The sequence below is a fragment of the Lotus japonicus genome, chromosome 5 (assembly GCF_012489685.1).
Source record: "Lotus japonicus ecotype B-129 chromosome 5, LjGifu_v1.2".
Lineage (NCBI taxonomy): Eukaryota > Viridiplantae > Streptophyta > Magnoliopsida > Fabales > Fabaceae > Lotus > Lotus japonicus.
In genome coordinates, this window is record NC_080045.1 from 13,974,208 (window position 1) to 13,987,320 (window position 13,113).

Consider the following 13,113-nt stretch of genomic DNA (forward strand, 5'->3'; position numbering starts at 1 on the left):
GCGTCTCAAAAGACAAAACATCATTTAACCTCATGTCGTCTGACTCGATTACTTGCGTCGGACCTCTGCTTGAAATGATACCGGTTGGCATTCCGTGCAGTCGCACCATCTTAGCCACTTACTTCTTTACTTTCGGTCGTCCGAAATTCCTCTTAAACTCGGTGCCTCTCTGTCATCTTAAGGTAAATACTCAACTCGTCCTCGTGATCTTCATCTACAGTCCAAAACTCCACTTGTCCGTTCGATAACTCCCTGACGAAATATTGCGTTGGAATCTAATAGTCCATTAACGTCACATCCAACTTCGTAACTATCATCACTCGCACAATGAAATCAATCTCCTACTTAGTCACCATTCGAATTAAAAATCGACTTATGTCCTTATTTCTTGTCCTTCACTAATCTTATCCCCTTCAACATCAAGTTATCAACAACTTATAAGATAATCCTCTTCTTAATATCTAACAATCCATTATTATCGTCTTCTTCCTTAGAACTTCCCTCACTCAAACCTATTTACACTTACTGAAATCCCTAACACTTCGCACAAATCGAGACTTATCCTCTAGAAGATTAAATCATAACTATACCTCAAGGGACTTAACTAGCCATCTTATCATCCGATCCTTCAACATTCTGAGATTTAACTCTTACCGTAACCGCTAACACCACCAAATCTCTTATGTGTACAGGAATCTCAGCTCTCTAGGACAACCTTAGCCCTAGGATTCTTATTCAACTTTAGCAAAATTCACTTGTTACCCGTAATGTGCACCATCCAAAATCCATAACAAAGTTTCATTCCCTCTTAGACTCTGAGGAACTTGTCCAAACATAACAACTTCAAGTATTCATCTTAATACTAACACTTTCCTTTTTGTCACTCCATCACCATCTCGTCACTCAACTTCTTAATCTCTCAATCAAATTCTGACAACCTTCGAGTCTTACACACCTTAGATAGACATTCATAGATTTAAAACCTAAACCTACACCAAGTTTGGTCCTCTAACGACCTTTAATCCTTCAATACTTCTTAAATGAATATCCGTTCCTTAAAACTATAACTCCTTCACTTACCCAAACGACCTGATAAGTGTCGTCATGCTTCCACACTCACCACTTGATCCCGCTATCCATAATCATAACTTATTATGCTAACATCATTCAAATCTTATCACATGGTCATGATGTCCGCAACCTCATAATCAACATCAATCGATCACCAACCTTAACACTCCACACAACCCAGAATTCCCTTACTTCAAGATCTCTCTTATACTACACCTCAATGGTCTTAACCCGAAACTCACCTTCAGGTCTTCAATCTTCTAAGATTCAACTCCTATTGTCACACCTACAACCATAAGATCTCCTACTTGTAAGATCAAGATTTGGTCATGTGGTACAACTCTATGTTTTGATGATAACAAGTATTTATTTGTGGATGAACAACTATGATACTCTAATGTTTGTCTTGAGTGTTTTGACAAACAGGTTCTGATTCTAACACCAGAAGATATATTCGTCAGAGGATCAGAGGATCAGAGGATCAGAGGATCAGAAGATCTGAAGATCAGAGGATCTGAAGATCAGAGGATCTGAAGATCAGAGGATCTGAGGATCAGAGGATCAGAGGATCAGAAGATCAGAGGATCAGAAGATCTGAGGATCAGAAGATCTGAAGACCAGAAGCTCTGAGGGACCAGAGGCTCTGAAGGTTCAGAAGCTCTGAAGGTCCAGAAGCAGAAGTTACGAAGGTCAGAGGATCCAAGCATCCCTCTGACTCTGATCACCAAGCTTCACAAGTTCCAACACGAAGCATAACTCTGATCAGAAGTCATTGGTTAAAGGCAAATGTCTCTATCAAGAAGTACAAGAGCAGTGTACTATTCTGAAAAGCCTACCTACCAAGGTTCAGCCACAGCAGGTTCTGGAAGTTCCAGAAATGCCCTCCAACGGTCATATTCTCTCAACAGAAATATCCTTTGCACCTTGGACTATAAAAGGCTGAAGAAAAGAAGAAAGCGAAAAGAGAGAAATCAAGAGCTGCAATACAAGAAAAGATTCAAGCCTCTACTTTCTTCATCTATTCTTATTTAGTTTACACTCAGCTTATTTAGAAGCAAACCTTTGTAAACACCAACCTCAAACAGTTGTTTGATTTTCCTTAAGGGACCGGGTAGGTCAGTATCCTTAAGAAGACTAAGAGAGTGAATCTTAGTGGTGATTCCTTTAGGAGATCAAGGTTGATCGGATCCTAGAGAAGACTAAGAGAGTGAATCTTAGTGATAGCTAAGTCAGTGTATTGTTAGTCACTTGTAGGTTTCAAGTGCAGTTGTAACAATTATCTGATTAGTGGATTGCCTTCATTCTAAGAAGGAAGAAATCACCTTAACGGGTGGACTGGAATAGCTTGAGGGATTTATCAAGTGAACCAGGATAAAATACTTGTGTGCTTCTCTCTTCTCTCTATCTTTATCCGCTGCACCATCTATCTTAGAGAAACCGAAAAGATTTACTTTAAATCTTAAGGGGAAAGTTTTTATATTAAAAACGCTATTCAACCCCCCCTTCTAGTCTTTTTTCACACCTTCAATTGGTATCAGAGCGCAAGTTCTGATTACCACACTTAACAGTGTTCAGTAGATCCGGGCCAGTGTGAAAAAAACTCATGGATTCCACCACTACTACAAGCAAATATCAATACAATGCAAGACCACCTGTCTTTGATGGTCAGAGATTTGATTTCTGGAAAGACAGAATCGAAAGCTTCTTTCTTGGCTTTGATCCTGATCTCTGGGACTTTGTTGTTGATGGCTACACCCCTCCTGTTGATGAACATGGTGTAAAAATCCCAAGGGAGAAGATGAGTGAAGATCAAAAGAAGGAGTTCAGAGATCATCACCGATCAAGAGCTATTCTGCAAAGTGCCATTTCATATGAAGAATATGAGAAAATTACTGATCGTGATTCCGCCAAGGGCATCTTTGAATCCTTGAAGATGTCTCATGAAGGAAACAAGAAAGTGAAAGAATCAAAGGCACTGTCTTTGATCCAGAAATATGAATCCTTCCAAATGGAAACTAACGAATCCATTGAGGATATGTTTTCCAGATTTCAGTTGCTCGTAGCTGGAATAAGACCTCTCAGCAATAGCTACACCACTGTGGATCATGTCATGAGGATCCTTAGAGGTCTTCCTGAAAGCTGGATGCCTTTGATAACTTCCTTGGAGCTAACTAGAGATGTTGAGCAGATGAGTTTGGAAGAACTCATAAGCATACTGAAGTGTCATGAACTAAAGCGTGCTGAACATCAGGATCAGAAGAAAAAGTCCATAGCCTTGAAATCTAAATCTGAAAAGGCTAAGGCTGAGAAGTCAAAAGCTCTTCAAGCTGAAGAAGAGGAATCTGAAGAAGCATCAGAAGATTCTGATGAAGATGAGCTGACTCTGATATCCAGAAAGTTCAACTGCATCTGGAAGCACAGGCAGAGCAAATACAAAGGTTCATCAAAGGACGAAAAGTCAAAGAAGCATTTCAAACCAAAGAAAAGTCTGATGGTGACTTTTGATGAATCAGAATCAGAGGATGTTGACTCTGATGGTGAAGTCCAAGGACTCATGGCTATTGTCAAAGACAAAGGAGCAGAGTCAAAGGAAGCTGTTGACTCTGACTCAGAATCAGAAGGAGATCCAGACTCTGACGATGAAAATGAGGTATTTGATTCTTTCTCAACTTCTGAACTTAAAGATGCTTTGTCTGAAATTATGGATAAATATAACTCTCTCTTGACTAAGCATAAAAGGTTGAAAAAGAATTTCTCTGCTGCCTCTGAAACTTCTGCTGAACATGAGAAAATTATTTCTGATTTGAAAATTGATAATCATGCTTTGGTAAATTCTAACTCTGTGCTTAAGAACCAGATTGCTAAGTTAGAAGATATAGTTGCTTGTGATGCTTCTGATTGTAGAAATGAATCTAAGTATGAAAAGTCTTTTCAAAGATTCCGGGCTAAAAGCGTAGACAGAAGCTTAATGGCTTCAATGATCTATGGCGTAAGCAGAAATGGAATATATGGCATTGTCTATTCTAAACCTTCTGAAGTTGCTGCATCATCTCTTAAGAAAGGAACTTTCTCTATGTCAAAATATCATGCAAAAATTCCTGTATATTATCCTGTTGAAAGACCCAAAGTTGTCAGAACTTCTGGGCTAACTAACAAGAAAGGACCCAGAAAGTGGGTACCTAGGGATAAGATTATATATGTTGCAGATATCTTCAATAGGTCCATCGAAACTCCAACCATGGAACCTGGACAGTGGATGCAGGCAACACATGACGAGAGAAAGGCATATGTCCCAAGATCCAAAACTTGAACCTGAAGGTGAAGTTAATCTTGGAGGCATCAGTAGAGTAAGATTTGGTCAAGTCAAAGCCAGCTGAAAAAGCTTGCAGAGATGAGCATGACCGTTTCAGAAAGAAACAAAGACTCAGAACTTGTCAAACCAGAAGCAACAACATCAGAAGATGCTACTACAACTTCTGACTTGCGTCATCAGAAGAAGAGTAGTTTCATAGCTTCTCATTCTGAAGTATCTGAAGATGAAATTTTGTCCAGAACGGAGATGTCACCAGAACCACACTTCTGCTCTCATCAGAAGATATGCTAATCAGAAGCCAAGTATCCCTTGGTATTCCTTCTGAGGGGGAGTATTTCGTCTTTTGCTCTTACTATTTTTTTTTCCACCTTCATTCTTTTTGCTTATGACAAAAAGGGGGAGAACTTATAGTATCTTGACAACTCCTATTTTATTTAGCTCAGAATCTAGATATTACTAACATTGATATTAAGTATTAGATTCAGGGGGAGCTTAGCTCAGAATCAAGCACGAGTCTTGGATTCAGAAGGAGCAAGAAAAACTATAAACATCAGGATAAGTTTTAACTCTGATACCTTATACTCTGAGTGTATTCAGTTTATTTGTTTAGAGTTGTTCATCAAAATACATGGTTTTGTCATCATCAAAAAGGGGGAGATTGTAAGATCAAGATTTGGTCATGTGGTACAACTCTATGTTTTGATGATAACAAGTATTTATTTGTGGATGAACAACTATGATACTCTAATGTTTGTCTTGAGTGTTTTGACAAACAGGTTCTGATTCTGACACCAGAAGATATATTCGTCAGAGGATCAGAGGATCAGAGGATCAGAGGATCAGAAGATCTGAAGATCAGAGGATCTGAAGATCAGAGGATCTGAAGATCAGAGGATCTGAGGATCAGAGGATCAGAGGATCAGAAGATCAGAGGATCAGAAGATCTGAGGATCAGAAGATCTGAAGACCAGAAGCTCTGAGGGACCAGAGGCTCTGAAGGTTCAGAAGCTCTGAAGGTCCAGAAGCAGAAGTTACGAAGGTCAGAGGATCCAAGCATCCCTCTGACTCTGATCACCAAGCTTCACAAGTTCCAACACGAAGCATAACTCTGATCAGAAGTCATTGGTTAAAGGCAAATGTCTCTATCAAGAAGTACAAGAGCAGTGTACTATTCTGAAAAGCCTACCTACCAAGGTTCAGCCACAGCAGGTTCTGGAAGTTCCAGAAATGCCCTCCAACGGTCATATTCTCTCAACAGAAATATCCTTTGCACCTTGGACTATAAAAGGCTGAAGAAAAGAAGAAAGCGAAAAGAGAGAAATCAAGAGCTGCAATACAAGAAAAGATTCAAGCCTCTACTTTCTTCATCTATTCTTATTTAGTTTACACTCAGCTTATTTAGAAGCAAAGCTTTGTAAACACCAACCTCAAACAGTTGTTTGATTTTCCTTAAGGGACCGGGTAGGTCAGTATCCTTAAGAAGACTAAGAGAGTGAATCTTAGTGGTGATTCCTTTAGGAGATCAAGGTTGATCGGATCCTAGAGAAGACTAAGAGAGTGAATCTTAGTGATAGCTAAGTCAGTGTATTGTTAGTCACTTGTAGGTTTCAAGTGCAGTTGTAACAATTATCTGATTAGTGGATTGCCTTCATTCTAAGAAGGAAGAAATCACCTTAACGGGTGGACTGGATTAGCTTGAGGGATTTATCAAGTGAACCAGGATAAAATACTTGTGTGCTTCTCTCTTCTCTCTATCTTTATCCGCTGCACCATCTATCTTAGAGAAACCGAAAAGATTTACTTTAAATCTTAAGGGGAAAGTTTTAATATTAAAAACGCTATTCAACCCCCCCTTCTAGTCGTTTTTCACACCTTCACTACTCGTACGTGATTCTCGGCTCTCAAGATTCAATCTTAACCTTAAGATTTCAATCCAACTTAGTAAATCTCACTTAGTAATCTCAGCATATTTCCTTGGAATCCATATCACCAACCTCAAGTATTCAACTTATGCTAAAACTTTCTTTCTCCAACTTAATCATTAATTCAACACTTTTCAAATGAAAATTCATCTCTTAAGACTATAATGTCTCCACATATTAATCAAACGCTTAGCGAAACTTATTGCTCGAACTCGACTATAACAATCTAGTTCAGAGTTAATTCTTCTCACTCTTGCTACCATCAAGTTATCATCTAAAACCTGATTAAATCCAACTTATTTAGTCTCTAACAATTCCACTCAGCAATCACATAACCTATAACTTCATAACTTCCGAGAAACTACTTAATACTTTTCCAGCACTAAATCTCTTGACTTGGTCTACCTCTACTTGGAGTAATCACACGAACTAACCAATCAATGTCTATACGACACTCATCGACTTCCACAGATTCAAATCTTAATCTTTTACAATCAAATGCTTAACACGAACTTTCCTCCCAAATCCGACTAATCCTCAATCAATTCAAATTCATTTTACCCGTCCTTCTATCAAAGTCCATAACCAGCTGTGATTCCGAATATCACCCCCTCAATATTAGGTTGATCAGGCCTAATACATCGAAGGTGGAAATTTAGAAAAACCCACTGGAACAGACAATGAGTTCCTAACATCCAGTAACCACAATTATCCTGATATCAAGTTCCTAACGATTCCGCTACGGAACCACACACCCTCAATCCATGTAAAAGATTAATCCTTCCTCGTCAATTGAGTCAAAGGTCCAACAATCTTGGCAAATCCCTCAATGAAGCGTCTATAATATCCAGCTAAATCCACAGAACTTCTGATCTCTGTCACCATCTTCGGTTGCTCCCAAGCCAAAACAGTCTCCACTTTCGCCGGATCCACAGCTATGCCCTCCTTCGAGATAGCATGGCCTAAGAAATTGACTTCCTCCAGCCAGAATTCACACTTGGAAGGGTTCGCATACAGCTTTTTCTTTCTCAACACTTGTAAAACTTGGCGCAAATGTCCTTCATGTTTATTCGCGTCCTTCGAATAGATCAATATGTCCTCAATAAACACCACCACACGCCGATCTAAGAACTCCTGAAAGATGCGGTTCATGTAATCCATGAAAACAGCAGGTACATTCGTCACTCCAAACGGCATCACTAGGTACTCGTAGTGTCCTTAACGTGTCCTAAAAGCAGTCTTCGGTGTATCCTCAATCTTCACTCTGATCCGACGATAGCCTGACCTCAAATCTATCTTGGAAAATACGGTAGCCCCTCGTAGTTGGTCCATCAAATCATCTATCCTCGGCAACGGGTATCTGTTCTTGATCGTCGCCTTGTTCAATTGTCGATAATCCACCTACGATCTCGACCTTCCGTCCTTCTTCTTGACTAAAAGCACTGGCGCTCCCCATGGTGAAACACTCGGTCGAATGAATCCCTTTTGCCGAAAGATCCTCTAACGACTCCGCTTCAAAACTAAACGCCCTAAAATCCTACGATTCGTACCCATAAGGAATTTCCCTGAGATCCTAGCTTCCTTATCAACACCTCGGTAAAACAACTCCCTAGCTCCGCGTGCTATTCTAGATCTCGTGTAACCTCTATAGTTAAATCACGAGCAACTTCGAATAAGGTCCTACTAGGGATATTAATCATAGGATCATAGTCTAAGTAGTAAATACAAGTTAGGCGCGTCACACTCGCTTGAATATAAAAGAGTAAGTTATTCTAGAATACGAGAACAGTTAAAATATTACCATCGTTCCCACGTTCTTCCTCGTTCGACTCCTCAACTCTTGCTCCTCCCTTGATATGAATCCTTTCCTCTGTAGCAAGTTGTTTTCCTTTCCCAACATTCCTTGATGATTCGCCCTTGAGTGCCTTACAATCTCTGGAGAAATGTCCCGGTTGGTTGCAATTAAAGCATAGTTTTCCCTTGATCTTGCACTTACTAGCATAGTGCCCTACTTCCCTGCACCTGTAACACGTCACTGCTCTTCCCGAAGTCTTGTTTCCTGTCCCTTCGGTAGCATCATTCCCTTTCATCTTACTATCAGACGTTTCCTCCTGGGGTGTCTTGCAGTTCACAGCTAGATGCCCCTCTCGGTTACACTTGAAGCATCTCTGTCCAGTCACTGAGCACTTGTTAGAAAAATGCCCAAACTTTCCACAACGAGTACATGTCACACCTTTGTCACCAACTGGCTCCCCTCAAGTATCAGCAGTCGTTGGTTTGTAGACTCTTGAGATAAGATCTCTTCCCTTGAAACGCTGATACGGTCCCCACTGATGGTAGCTCTCCCTTCTGTTGTAGCCTTGAGATCCTGACCTTATTGGTCCCCCAGCTCCTGTTCGGTTCATTCCTCTTTGTTGATACATCGCCGTCGCCATCAATCGTTGGTGATGCTCACGTGCAGCCTCTTCAGCGCGCATATAAGCGTCTTCCGCAGCCTGGTTCATCATTGCCTCGATCAGTGTAGCTATTGCCCCCGCCATCCGGTTAAGGTCCACCATCCTATATCTCATCAAACGTCCGATTAGTACTAGCCATACGGTAGCACTAGACAAACCACTCAATCCGATTAAGTAGTAACGCAAACAATTAGAGCGAAAATCGCTCTGCAGACAATCAATTTTCACTCTTTGCAGAGTCACACAACCTAGCACAGAAGACCTATTCCCCAAAGACTCCCAAAAGACTCGACTAGGCTCTGATACCACAATGTAACACCCCGATTTCCAGGTGTCACTTTAGTAACCAAAAATAATCTTTACGCGGAAAACAGGTAATTTTTTTTCCGTTTTCTTTCCTTTAAATCAAAACGATAAGGAAGTAAAGACAAAACCCAACTACTAAACTAACCAACATACATCAAATATAAACATGTACAGCCTCAGCTGCACTCCCACGTCACGCGCACTCGCAGTGACTCCAAAGCAGTGTGCCCGTAGGCAAATATCTACATACCCAGAAGTGTAAGTGAGAAAATTAAAATTACAAACCACTAGGAGAAAGTCGGCCTCAATATGGCCTAAGCAAAGACCCCTATGGTCCAACTGACTCACTATGATCCCTCAGTAAGAGAACCACACGAAAAGTCATGCGTCGGAAACCTACCCGATCCCAAAAGCAAAACGAATCAGAGCTCTACACAAAACATGACGCCTGCCCAAACCTAACCTCCCAGTGCCAAACCCACAACGATCTGAAGTCGGCAAGTTGAAGCTCAACTCTATGCTCCATAGAACTCCTTTCGTCAGACGTCCACGCTCGTCAGTCCGGTCCTCCATGACCCTTCCCCGATACGTCGCCCGGTGACCAGCTACATCGATCACCCAAGCGGTGGGGGCATCCCGATCCAGCAGCTCATATCTGATCCCCCCCGAGGGAGAGACCGTCGAGAACCAGTCGACCATCGACATCTGGCAGCAGGCCGACCGCCCAAACACAAACATACAAACAAAGCCAAGGCGCTAGGGTCAACTCACAGCAATAAGTACATATACACTCAACATGTGACGGGGTATATACATAAGTTGTTATATAAGCATATAAGTAATCCTAGCATGTTATGGCTCTAACATTGCTTCAATAAACAAACAGCACACAGTCTCAGTCAGCATGAATGTATGCGTGAAATGCACAATATGAATCCGGATTTGTGACGCGTTCCCGTTCGCCACAAGTGAAGCATTCCCGTTCTTCACTATGGATGGACCATTCCCGTTATCCATCCTGGATGAAATCCATCCTGGATGAACCATTCCCGTTATTCATCCTTGGTGAACCATTCCCGTTATTCACCGTATGATGAACCATTCCCGTTATTCATCATTTATGCAAGGTGAACCATTCCCGTTATTCACCATGATATGCACAGGTGAACCATTCCCGTTATTCACCCGATTGAATGCAACGTGGTTAGCCAAACAACGAATCGCCCTTACCACGAAAGTGTTTAGCTCACAACCCAATCTCAACAAACCCATGAGTTAGTGTCGGTCAATACAACACAACTCGGAGTAAGTGTCGGTCAATACAACACCGCTCCAACAACAAGAGAACCCAAGGGATTAATGTCGGTCAATACAACACAAACCCATCAACAAGAGTACGTAAAGTACTCGGTGACTTTCAATCATCACCATAGCTCACCTTAGTGGCTTTCCCCAATTCCAATAACTCACAACAAAGGTCGACTTTTCCCCGTCTTTCGTAAATATTTTCCCCTTCAGTTTTTCTATACTTAAACATTAATAAAATTGATTTCAATTCAGATTAGTCAGGTTATGAGTTTATTTCTCAAAATCTAGGTTTCCCAAGTCTTTAGTTTACAAAATTCTATTCATTCTAGGTTTTCCGAAAACCACCCACCCAAAAGAAGTTTCCCAGGGAAAGTCTAAGTAAACCAACGAATCCCAACTGTAACGCCCCGATTTCTCGAGTGTTACACAGTAACTAATTAACCAATTTTCGTAAAGAGTTTTCGTCGATTCACTTATTAATCTTCAATTAATGACAAACCTTTCATTTTACAAAAACTCTTGAAACATAACCTTTCCAAAAAAACACGCGGAAGTAACCAACTTCGTAAAACTTTTTAAATAACCAACTGTAAAGAGTACGAAACAAAGGCCTGAATGAAAATAAAGATTACATCAAAACTTGTTCATTCGAATTTAAGCAATAAAATTGTTCGATACCAACACTTCGGAAACTCTCAACCCCAACAGAAAACAAAAGACTCTCAACCCAAACCCTATTCCTTAGCCTCTTCTTCTTCCTCTAAAGTGTAGTCGTCCTCCAGTATTGGCACGTCACGTAGCATCAACTCCCAAGAATGAGTCATCGCCATTATCTTCACGACCATCTACCCCCCCCAAATAAACACATAGCAAACAAGCAGGGTCAGGTCCAACAAAAAGAATGATAATGACAAAATCAACAACAACATATATAATATAAGTACATTATATGTCTTTTATGGGAAAGAGTCAGTTACTAACGGAATCTCACTTCACACAACCCACCAAAACTTCCATGGCCATAATCACGATCATCCGCAGATGAACAAATCTCGGAGGGGACTCACCGTACAACCCTCAATCATGTGGGGGGACTCACCGTCCGCCAGACTCACCGTCCGTCCACAGAATCACAAGGCGACCGCAGTCAGCCAATCACGTGGGGACTCACCGTACAACCCACAAAACACCCTCGCGTGCAAGGTACCATCGTTCTCATGGTCCATAGTCCTCACCAGACCTATGTCCAATTATTCACATTTACTTGCAAGCGAGTTTATTACACTTTTCTCTTTGTTAAGTCTCTAAAATCAATCCTAGAGTCTTATCATACTCTTTATACAACAACCTTCACAACACAACATTCACGGGTTACAAGGGAATTACGGCTAGGTGAGCGACCCTTGAACCATTAACTCAGAAAATAAATATAATCCACGTAAAGGAACGCAAGAACATTCACTCATGCATAATATATCATCGCAACTTCAACATATTGACAGCAGAAACAACTTTCACAAAAATAGAGCCACAGAATGCATCTTTCAACCAAAAATCACGTATGATACCTTTCTAGAAAGCTATTTTAAAGATCTACAACTCTCTAGTTAAAATCATTTTCATTTGAGCCCCAGAATTAGGTGATATTACTCCTTAAAGTTTCTGTCCGACACAGGGAAAAACAGCAAGTATGACAGTTACCCAAAACGACCTACAACACACAATACTAGACCAAAATTTATGATCTTTATATGCCTGGAAAGCTCTTTCGAAGATCTACAATTTGTATTTTAATCATTTCTTTATTTGACGACCAGAAACAAGTGAAAATAGGACCTGAAGTTTACTGTCCAGCACAGAAATCTGACAGAGAATGCATTTGCCATCAATTTCGTTTAAGCCATTCTATTCTAAGGGTTCTAAGTCATCTACCAGCATCAAATATAGTAACATGTTCACAGTGTAACCCAATATGACCTGGAAAAGTCCAGCACACATCGCATATTCAAAACCTCAAGCACATCAATCAAGTTCATACATAAAATCATGTCAAAGCATGGCAAGAATCATAATTTTTCCAAGAAAACTCATGATATAACCCCTATTCTACCCAAAAGATCCTAAGACCAGCCCTTACCTTGTTTGGTGATGGAAAAACAGAAGTTTGGAGATGGAAAGAAGGTTCAAAAGCTGCTGTCCTCGTTCTCTATTTCCTCTCCCTCGCGAATCCCTCTCTACTCGCGCTCTCTCCCTTGCTCGCGTGCGTGACCGGCGACAATGGTGGTGGCTTGGGCGGCGGCTCCCTTCTCTTCTCTCACACGTTCTCTCTTTTCTCTCTTTTGCTCTCTCTTTGTTTTTCACGTGAAGGTGCTGTAGTGTATCTCTGTTTTCTGATTGTGGAAGAATAGGGTTTCCCCCCTTGGCTAAAATCCCATGCAACCCACAAGTGGGCTAGGGTTTTGTTTTTCCACAAGCCCGACCCAAGTTCAACCTTAACCCACCAATTTAATTACCTAATCAGACCTGAAACTTACTAAAACCTAAGCCCTCAAAGGTAAATTCATAATTAAATTCGGACTTAGAAGAAAAACAATGTAATAATCCCGCTGGCACTGTACAGCCGGAACTACGTTCACTAAAACGGGGATATCTGGAGCTACAGATATCGGATCGACACGAAACCACTTGGAGAATTTTCTAGACTTGAGGGGCTACAACGCTCATGAAGGAAGTTTTC